Here is an 11,305-nt window from a genome sequence, read left to right as displayed (position 1 = left end):
GCAACTGCAAATTTACTATTAAACATGTTTTAATTAATTATATTGACTTTGCTGATATTCGTAAGAAGCATTTCAATGTCAATAATATGTATGATTTATTGAATAATGTTCCATTTACAAATATTGTTGCATTTTTAAAGGAAATTGGAATTTATTTTAGAATATAAAAATGTTATATTTAAGTCGTTTTTAATTTTTATCACGTTATCTTACTGTTGATTTTTATTTGTAAATAACCAATTTGCTTTAGTGTAGAATTTTAGTTAATTGAAGGACTGTTTGTCTTATTTTAAAAATATGCCTTAAATTGTAAAAATAATCGAATTACCTCTCGCCGCTATATAGCCTTTTTGTGCTAATGTGGCGTAAAGCAACCAACAATCAATCAATGTAAAATGAGACGACTGTTTTTAAAAATTCAGGTAAAATATATCAATCAGAATTTAATTCGTCTGTGCTGATTAAGCTGTGTACCATAAAATCCAAATGAAATACTCTAATAGGGATCTCTTTCTACTTTTTTTAAAGCCATTAACCCAAAAGCAAGAGCAAACTGCATTTATAGGTACAAATTGTTTTGAAAAAAAAATAAAAAATTACAAGTTTGGCCCTTTGCGGTTCTTCTCCCGAACCCCTTCCTAGCCCTTCTCCATTTTTAAGGTAAACAGTGGTTTTTTTTTATCTCGGTAGACGCGGTACAGGAAACCGAGAAGCTTTCTTTGTCTGAACAAATACAAAGTCTGCTTCTTCGTCACTATTGAGGTATAGAGGACGGTTCTGGCCGGAATCTGAATCAGACAAGGATTTTGACATTACTATTGATGTCCACAACTTAACAACACACATTGTTTTGTGGCAGTCAACGTTTTGTCACTTCTTTTTGTAACAGTTGAGCCATGCATGATGAGTTCTTTTATAATTGAATATTTTTGTGTTTGTTTTTTGTTGTTTACGACGTCGTGACTGTTGTTCCTGGTTTTGAACTATAAGCAAGGAATTAATTAGATTTGATCGATGGAATGATTGATACATGAACATGTTTATCATGTTGTATTTGTAGTGGAAGTCATCTTCATGGATCATTGTTTTATAATCGTGAATTGAGACATTTTTCAGATACTACAAGGCCCCAAGGTATATCGATGATGAGTTCATTCAAACATGAAAGCTATAAAGGAAGGAAAAAATTAAACTTACCGAATGATACAGACCCTTTACCGTGAGGTCATAGTGATACCGGTATTGCCTCCACTAATCGTCGTTGAAACCTTCATCTGTCGATATGCTTTAAATTGTAAAAACATTCGAATTAGCTCTCGCCGCGATATAGCCTTTTTGTGCTCATGCGGCGTAAAGCAACCAACAATCAATCAATCGTCGTTGAAACCTTCATCTGACGACCTAAAACCTTATGTTTCCATCTTATTGTAGAATCACTGCCAGGTATACATAGTCCTGAAATAATAACAACAGTTGATAAATATTTTGCTTGTACTTTGGCTCTGAAATGCATAGCTTCTTCAGATAACTGGGTTTCATTCTTATGTGTTTTAACGAACGGACTGATACCTCCTTGTTCTGCGAGAAATCTTGTGACCTGTAGATGTCCATACTTAGCAGCCAGATGTAAAGCTGTTTCTTCCAAGGTTCTGCCATGAAATAAGAAAAACATGTAAATGTAAATATTATTTTCAATGAGACGATCGTTATAATTCCCATATAACTGAAGTTACATGTTCTATTGTTAGAACTTGATACTTCTAGGTTTGTAACACTACTATGTTCTACAATATTAAGTTCATCAACTTGTGTGGATTTTGCTGTCTGGGATTTAATGTTTTTCTTTTCTGGTTTGCTTTCTTCTAGCACAACGCTACTTTGAAGATTCTTATGTTTTTGAAGAATGTCCTAGTCGAATAGAAGAAGCTCAGTCTAGATTGGTCTTTGATATCAAACAAATCTATCTTCAAGCCTAAAGTAATAGGATAGCATATAAAACACGTTTACATCCTAATGACATGCATATTTACATGGTATATATGTATTGTAAATTGATTGATGATATAGTCCAGTCGATTTGTGAAACAATTGCTCAGATTGTGGTAAAAGCATAAAATTTTACAGAGTGTTAGTTGAGGTCATAACTAACATTTATAGCTATGGACCCAATTCAGAAAATCAAAATGGCGGCTCTGGGCGGCCATTTTGAAATCATGTCCAAAAATTAATAAAAATTATTAGAAAAAATATGAAAAATATATTACTTTACCAATTTTGATAAACTTTCGTTTATCTTATGACAAAGAATATAAACTGAGGACTATTGAAGTATTAGGTGGCCATCTTGAATGGTGGCCATTTTGGAAACGTAAATTTCCAATATATCATTATTCGCTATCCTGAATCGTTTTTTGAATTAATACTAAGTTTTATATGCATTTACAACTAGTTTTGCTAATGATTTATTTATGACTGTTGCTATTCATATAGGATATATTCACCAAGTGCTCAAATAAGCCATACATATGTTAACAAATAAATGTATTTAAAAAATACGCGTAAATTCTTTTAATTGCAGTTTAGCATGTAGGGCTTAGTTACTTTTTTACCACCAAAAAATGCCTATATACAATATAAGTTATGACCACTATATGTTGAAAAGGAATAATACGTAGGTATGAAAGTCACTGGAGCTGAAAAAATAATAAATAGACTGGAAAGAATTCCGTAACGCTAAGACAGGACAGATGAGGATTTACAATGCCAATCAAATACAAAAAGAGCAAAAGGTACTTATCCTGACAAAGCAAATCTTAAGATCAAAATATATTTTGTCAAGAAAAACAAAAAAAGTCTAAGATGAGTCACGGATTAAAAATACCAGTAAAATAACCAGCCACGGTTGTGATGAATTAACAAGAACAATATGATTGCAGGGATTTTTTTTCTTTTATTGTGATGAGGTATCTGACTATCATCATGAAACGTCGACAATTATGATCGACAATAGAGTATGTGACTGTCACTTGAACTACTAACCATTGTTCTTTTAGCTAGACTCAGTGCTGGAGATTAATTTTTCAGGAGCAGATATCATGCTAAATGTTTGTTAAAACTGCACGACAAGGCAAATAGACATAATTCGAGACACAGAAAAAAAGTCAAGAATCTGTTATCCATAGAATGGGGCTCGCCAAATTGATAGAAAACAGTGACGGCTCACTCTGGAACAGATATTGTTTTAATATTTGAAATTGATGATATTGGTAAATTGTACAGTAAACGTTCTTAGTAAATATGAGTTGTCATGGAAGGAATGATTAATACAACACTTCTGAAAAATTGAATACTAGCTGCCATAGATGATATGCAAGCACACATGAAAGGTTGCGTCTTTCTCCGGATTCTCAATGAATATGTTGGGGAAGTTCTGAAACAGGCCATGTCTTTTAGTCGTGATTATGAAGGCCTCTTCATAGTCAAAGTAACTAGAACAGTTTGAAGAGTTAAGCTTGTTACTATAAAAAGGTTTATAGAGACATTCAATGTAGGCTTTTCAAATGAATCGGTTCCACAATCTTTGAGACATCTTACTCTCTATTTGAGAACCGATAAGTTGCAGTTGTATCCTTTCAACGACGAGTTGCACAATTGAAATAATATAGCTGAGAAATGGTAAGTCTTGTCTGCTTCCCAACGATATTTCTGGACTGTATCTCGATGTTTGGCCATCCTGTTACTAAGGAAACTTATGTCTGTTGAACTGATTCGTGTCAACAGCTGTTTTTGAGTGTCCCTGTAAAGTTATTCTTAGTATCAAGCATATATATTTTGCCTGCTATGGCTATGGTGATGCCTTCATTTTTATCCTTTTATTATTAGGTCTGTTGCAGAGCTTCACAATTACCTTTGTATAAAATCAACAGCACTAATTTATCTTGCTTGTATGCCTAGATATCCTATAGCAGCTACATTCCAATTTTGTTAACTGCGTTGCATCAGTTCTTCCTTCCATGATAACTCCAAGATGTTCCAGGCGTTTACTGTACAATTTAGCGTGATCTGCAAGCTTGGAGATTGGCACAATACCTCTTCCAGACCGTGTGCCATCAATGTATTTTTATTATTTAGGAAAGCACAACCCCAAGGATAAAAGATTCCTGGCTTTCTTTCTGTGTCTTTTATTCTGCCTATTTGCTATGTTGCTAAGTTTCATCAATCATCAAGCATGATACTAGTGATTTGACATCTCCAGCTCTTACTTTGGCTAAGGGAATATGTAGTACAAGTGCACAGTCATGCCCTATTTTTGTTGATTTAAAAATGTCGATGTATCATGGAGATCTTCAGATACATCACCACAGAAAAAAATACATTGCAGTCATTGTTCTTTTTGATCCAGTTCCACTTTACAGTGTCTGGTTACTTTTACTATTGTTTCCTTTCAATTGGGAACTTATCTTCAACATCAGAAGTATGTTTGCCCTTTTGCTGATGAAATATTTTGAGGTCTGAAAATTTGTTTGACATGATTTTCGCCATTTTGCCTTGTGATTCTGGAGTGCTTCTGCAGTTCCATAGCCCTCATTCAACTGTTTCGAATTGAGCGAAAGGAAAACCAATTCAAGACCCAACATCTTCGTATGCTTGCATCAAAAGAGTGATTGCCAGCTCAAATGTTTATGACTGTTATGTTTGTATCTGCTTGGCATTGCAAACCCTTACATGTCCTCTCTTGCCGTTTCACACATTCCTTCCAGTCTAATTGTCCGTTATGTTTTTCTGATATCTAGTTCCAGTGTTTTTGAAATCTACAATTTTGACCTTTTCCCAAAAACAACTTTCGGTCATAAATTATATAATGTATACGTAATTTTTGTTTTAAAAAGTTACTTAGGCAAACGTGTAAGTAACAGAAATTTTGATACTGATATCTTAGTTTTGTAAACATGCGCATGCCTTATCTGAACTCTTTGTGAATATCCAATATAAATTAGTAAAAAAGTATGAATGCAAACAGTGAAATAATAAGATTAGCGAATAATGACCATCATTCAAAATGGCTACCAAAAAATCAATATATATATGAAGTCCTCAGATGACAGTCCTTGTCATCTGTGATGAATATACCACATGACTATATAATAATTTCCTGCAGCAAGCGCATAACTTATAAGTCAAAGTGAAGACGGTTACTAAGGAAATGCAAATGTGTAAACAGTAAAGGCAGTATTAAGTTGTACTACTCTATGTTAATGTGGAGGACAATGCGATAGAATATGAAAAACAGAGTGTGGTTTGACAAAACATGTACATTTTACTTATTGTTAGATATGTTTAACGTCAATTGAGAACATTTGAGCAGTTTATGTTCTTATAACATTTCTTGTATGATATAAAATTCATAATGTCTGCAATCAAGGTTTTTGAAAGTTGTTTCAAATGAACAATATCAACAAAACAAATTATCCAGTAATCAGCCAACTATTATAAACGACAGGTATACAAATATTTTCTTGCTTTATCTGTACGTATAAAATAAAATTCTCCTGTTATTCTATTTTGAACAAGCGGTTGCATGAATATTGCTTTCAGAGTAATAGTTCATTTTATGATCCTCTTCGTGTCCGCGTGTTAATGCTTTTGTGCCTGCTACAAAACAGATGATGATAACTTGGAGAGGGGGATAGGCTCGCATTTTGTCCTGTTTATATAGCTCAAACAAATACATTTATATATCTTCCACAATGCATTTTTCTTTATTATATCGAATAATGACTACATATTTTGTCTTAAAAAAAAAAAGATTTTCAAGATGGCCGCCATTCAATATGGGTAATATTTCCAAAACTTTTGTTCTACAAGACAATTGGATTCAGCACTGTTATTCTATTTACCAGATTTCATGTCAATATCTTCTCTAATATCATTTTCATGATTTTTTATTATTAATCTATTGAGATCAAACGGTCGCCATTTTAAAATGGCCGCCTCTTTTGCCAATTTCAATTTTCAGATTGGGTCCATAGCTTAAAATGTTGTCCATGACATATACTACTACTATGCCAAATTTCATGCTTTTACCACAATCTGAGCAATTTTGTCAAAAATCTGCACAAATCGACTAGACTAATATATCAGCCGGTAATTTCAAGCTTTTATTAGCTCACCTGACCTGAAAGGTCAAGTGAGCTTTTCTCATCACTCGTCGTCCGTCGTTCGTAAACTTTCACAAAAATCTTCTCCTCTGAAACTACTGTGCCAAATTTAACCAAACTTGACCACAATCTTCCTTGGGGTATCTAGTTTAAAAAATGTGTCCGATGACCTGGCCATCAAACTAAGATGGCCGCCATGGCTAAAAATAGAACACAGGGGTAACATGTATATTTTGGCTTATATCTTTAAAACCAAAGCATTTAGAGAAAATCTGACATGGGGTTAGATTGTTGTTGGGTTGCTGCCCCTGAATTTGCAATTTTAAGGAAATTTTGCAGTTTTTGGTTATTATCTTGAATACTATTATAGATAGAGATAAACTGTAAACAGCAATAATGTTCAGTAAAATAAGTCGACATGACGAAAATTGTCAGTCAACCCCTTAAGGAGTCTTTATAGTCAGTTTTAACAACTTTCTCGTAATTTTTTGGAACTTGTACAAACATCTTCTTCTCTGAAACTACTAAGCCAAATTTAAACTAACTTGGCCACAATCGTAATTGGGATATATAGTTTAAAAAATGTGTCCGATGACCCCGCCTACCAAAACAAAATGGCCGACATGGCTAAAACAAATTGTAACCTCTTCCTCCGCGACCTCTCCTTCTAGATAGGGCTCTTTCCTCCATGTTTTTGAAGTCATCCAAATTCTCTTTTTAATCTCTGCACCTCCCTATCACCTTGTGTTTGATCTTGTTTTCTTGGTCTTGTTCTTTCTTCTTCTGCTTCTATCTTGACATCTTTCATTTTTTCTTTACTTCCCCGTACTGGTTCATTACTTGCTCTCCTGTATTTTTTACCATTCTTCTTTTAACTGTCTAATCCTCTCGTTAAGTTTTACTATTGTCCTGGAACTGTCTTTGTTTCGGCTTTGTATCTCTTTTTGTTGTTTCTTGTCAAATTTTGTGTATTTCTTCCGTGGCACTATCTACATATATCTTTGATTCAGTTGTTATGAATTCCCTATATGATCTTCTCATTTCTGTGTTGAATTGTTTTATTTTTTCGTTGAAAAAAGTTCTTGCCTCGTCTGAGCCAAACATTGGTGAGAAGGATGCATCCTTCAGGACTGCATAAACTGGCCACTAGTAGCACGATTTCAGTCTGAAACGGTCATTTTGGTCTGATCGTATCTTAATTGACTGGATTTACCGCTAGAGGAAAACGTCAAGATTTGTCAGTTCGTTAAGTCTCCATTCGGATCGATAGTCTCATTAGGTAAATTAGTCCCGTTAAGGCATGTCAAGATATTTAAGACTGTATCTTCTAGCGAGCTGTTTAGATCCGTTAAGACCGTGTCAGACCAAAACAGACCATGGATACAAACTGACATCAAGATGTTGTCAGACCGTGTCCAGTCGTGTTCAGATTTTAATAATTTGGACACAAAACGAGTGAAACTTTCCCATTATTTATCAGGGGTTGCTCCCCTTTCAAGAATAAAATAAAACTGTGAAAGAAGACGATTTTTTAACTGAAAGTCTACCACGTCCCCTTAATCATGTTATTTAAATAAAACAAATATTCAATTTGAATTCTAACTTCTTCCTATTTAATTATTTAACACTGTTTTATAATTATATAAATAAAAAAAGTAGCTCAAAGTCATACTGCTGCACAAATCGCCGCGAATTGACTAAAAAAAATCAACATATTGCCGAAATAATATTTGATTATTGAATATAAGCACCTGAACCTTTATATTTAATGGTTTACAAGTGATTGCAATACGTTTTATATGCAATTACAGACTGCCGTACGTGGTGAAGAATTTGTCATTCATTTTTACACCCTTATTTAATAATAACGGATGTCGGCCGTGAACACTTGAAAACGTGATCTTAATATGTTAAATTAAATTTAAGATGTAACTATTTTTAAATATTGTAAATGAATGCATTATCATTTATCTTTTTATGTTACCTATATAAATTGCATTTGAGTAAATTTGAGGAAGGGAAAAAAATATATAGATATAACTCTGTCTTTTATCGTTTTCCGTTTATTGTCATGACATTGTCCGTTAACTTTATTTTTGCCAGACTCATGCGTTTGACTTTCCATCTTTATTTTTTAATGTGTCTATAATTCGAGGGCCTTTTGTAAAAAAAACTACATACCAGAAGCCTTCGTTAAAAAATAAAGTTTGAATATTATAGCAGAAAAAGGCTTATAATTTCATTCAAATTAATATTTGAAATAGGATAAATAATCAAGAAAATGTTTATAAATACGTCAGACACTGTACTTAAAGTACATTTAAAGACCAGGTTACATATATATTACATGCATACAGCATAATAAAGCTGGTTTAATTTGAATGACTATCCATTAGGGACATTTTTCGACGATAATTAATCAAATCTGACAAGTTTAATTAAAAACGGAAAATAATTCTTCGCCCGTAAACGATTTAACGTTACCGTACCCTCTTTATTTTTGTTGCATTCATGTCGCATGTGTGTCGGCAGTGTCAGCGCTTCTAATAGCTAACTTAATTTACACAAAATCGTTGACATGGTAGAAGGAAACTATAGTACAATATAAGCTGAGCTGGAAATTGCAATTGGTGAGTAGAAATGAATATTTTAATACATGTCTATCAGAATAATCATTGATCATGGATCATCACCCAAGAGTTTGAAGGAAAAATGTTCACATTTGTTAAATTTGTGCATACAGGTATGAATCGACGTTCCAATACTCCACACTCTTGGATAGTAGCCTGTTCAAAGGCAAAGTAAGAATTTGGGCTTGTTAAAAAATTGTTCCTGTGATTGGACCCCCCCCCCCCCCTTTTTCATGTTTTTTGAAAGATCAATGCATGATTTAAAAAGTTACATATAAACAAGTATGGTTTAAACCCCCTTTTAAAAATGGCTGGATCCACCCCTGTTTATTGCCTAACATGCATTGACATGTGGGGTATTCACAATGGTATGGTTGTGCGGGATGGCCTATAGGCTATACAACAGTTACAAGACCTAAACCCCTGATCGAGTAATCCTACATATTGTATGTTAATGTATTGATAACTGTCACGTCCTAAATTTGCATGAAATATTGGTCACTTTTTTTTATTAACCAATAACCAACCAATCTTCACATGTTACGATGTAGTCCGAGACAAGCTTGTCTGGCAAAACAGCCGTTTGGACATCAAAGTAATCTCGGACTAGTTACGTTTGGACGTCAGAGTAATCTCGGACTAGTTACGACGATGATATACCTATTTATATAGCCACTGGTGGGTGATGTACAATAATTATAATTTGTCACATATGTGTTATGAATACCTTCAACATGTTCAAGGCTTGGGTTTGTATATATGCAATAACCTCAAAATTGCCCGGGGCAAAAAAAAGAGTATATTGATATTGTGCCCTGACATGCCTGATTCCAAATGATGAGACGGCATTGCGTCCTTAACAACAATTTTTAACACTTTTCATCTTTTGTGATAAGAAATTTAAGATTTTACCGGGTATGATTCATTATTTTGTTATAAATGATTTGTTATGCTCTTAATTTTGTAGAACTTAAATATATGTTATAACAAGAAAAAGAAATTATGTTGAAATTTTTATTTTTATCTTTTGTATATTATTCACTGTCATGACTGTCATGACTAAATAAAAATTAGATCCCACGCATGCGCGGCATAGTTAAATAAGTGCCCGACATGTTATCATCAGTATGTTGATGGATTATAAAGAAGAAGAAGAAGAATCTTATAAATACTATTTGCTTTGTCACCATGTCACGTTGGTAGTAATATTCAACAAATTCTATTTCAAAATAAAAAAGTATTATAAATTGATCACAATAAGTATAGTGCTATAGCCTCTATTAGACAGTAACCCTTCAATGAAGTATACACCTAAGAAAACATTGATGTAGAAAGAGAGAACATTTTGTTTTAGAAATAGAACCTCAAAAAAGGGTTTTATTCTTCTTCTCATAAGGGACTTATCAATTAAATTGTATAAGTCATAAATTCATTTCTTTACATCATTAAACTTTGTTGTCAAGCAACTTATGATTGCTAGTTTTTCTTGTAGATAAATACAAGTTTATATATAATAAATACTTTATTCTTAATGTATATTTTTTTTGTAGATAAGATATCACATTGGTTTGAGCATGATTCCCAGCCAGATTATGAAGCGGCATATATCATGTATATCAATGTATATATAGGAAATATATAGTGTCACTAAGTTACTCTCATATGGTACCTCATTTGTACCTGTAGCTATAAATTGTGAAATGGTGGATTCATTCATAATTTTGTGTTACTTATTGGTTTGGAAATAACGTTGATAGAGATAACAGCATTATGTCATGATGTACAGTTGATGGGATGATCTGATTGGACAAAAAGAGAATTGTGAATTGAACAAATAGCAAACTTACAATTCATAGAAAAAATGTAGGAAATGCAATGTACTACATTACTTGGTGACAGAGCATACCTTTGATATATATATATATATATATTTGAAATAAGTAATATTAACAATTTGAAATAAAGAGAATTTAAAGTTTTCTAGGAATATTAGTAGTGCATCATATCTTAATTCCATGATTATCTTGGATAGTTATATCATTAAGAATAGAAAATTGGAATAATGGAAATTTCTAGTTTCAGTGAATATATATCAATCATTGTCAATACTAAAAGTGCAGCATCATGATCATACATCATCTGATTCACCTTGGATAATTATTCATTTGAAATAAGAATTTGGATATAATAAGAGTTTCTATGCTGCCATTGCTATTGTTGGCTACATGTACCACCAGGAAGTGTTAAACCTCCTTTACTTTCCATGAGGGTCTGTCACGGTCCATCACTATTGGTTAGTGTCATATATATGCATGATGATGGAAGTTTTTACCAACCTAGACAAGCTTTACAGCCCTGGCATGGTTGTTGGTTAGAGTCGAATGACAGCTTGCTGTATAGTTATAATAGTCTGAATGTATCTACATGTATTTTAATAATCTTCTAAATTACTGTTCATTCTGAAACTGGCATTTTATAATAGTAGTCAAACATATTAAACAATACATGTACTTCAAA

The 11,305-nt window shown here is 33.0% G+C and overlaps 1 long non-coding RNA gene across 1 annotated transcript; it reads left to right on the top strand.

The window, feature by feature from the left end:
• The first annotated feature begins 8,423 nt into the window (after positions 1-8,423).
• Positions 8,424-11,305, top strand: LOC143051575 (uncharacterized). The gene is made up of 2 exons (XR_012970845.1): positions 8,424-8,788; positions 10,339-11,305. It is a non-coding gene; the product is annotated as an uncharacterized LOC143051575 (long non-coding RNA).

Source organism: Mytilus galloprovincialis, chromosome 11 (genome assembly GCF_965363235.1).
Source record: "Mytilus galloprovincialis chromosome 11, xbMytGall1.hap1.1, whole genome shotgun sequence".
NCBI classification, from domain to species: domain Eukaryota; kingdom Metazoa; phylum Mollusca; class Bivalvia; order Mytilida; family Mytilidae; genus Mytilus; species Mytilus galloprovincialis.
This window is presented reverse-complemented; position numbering and strand designations above follow the sequence as displayed.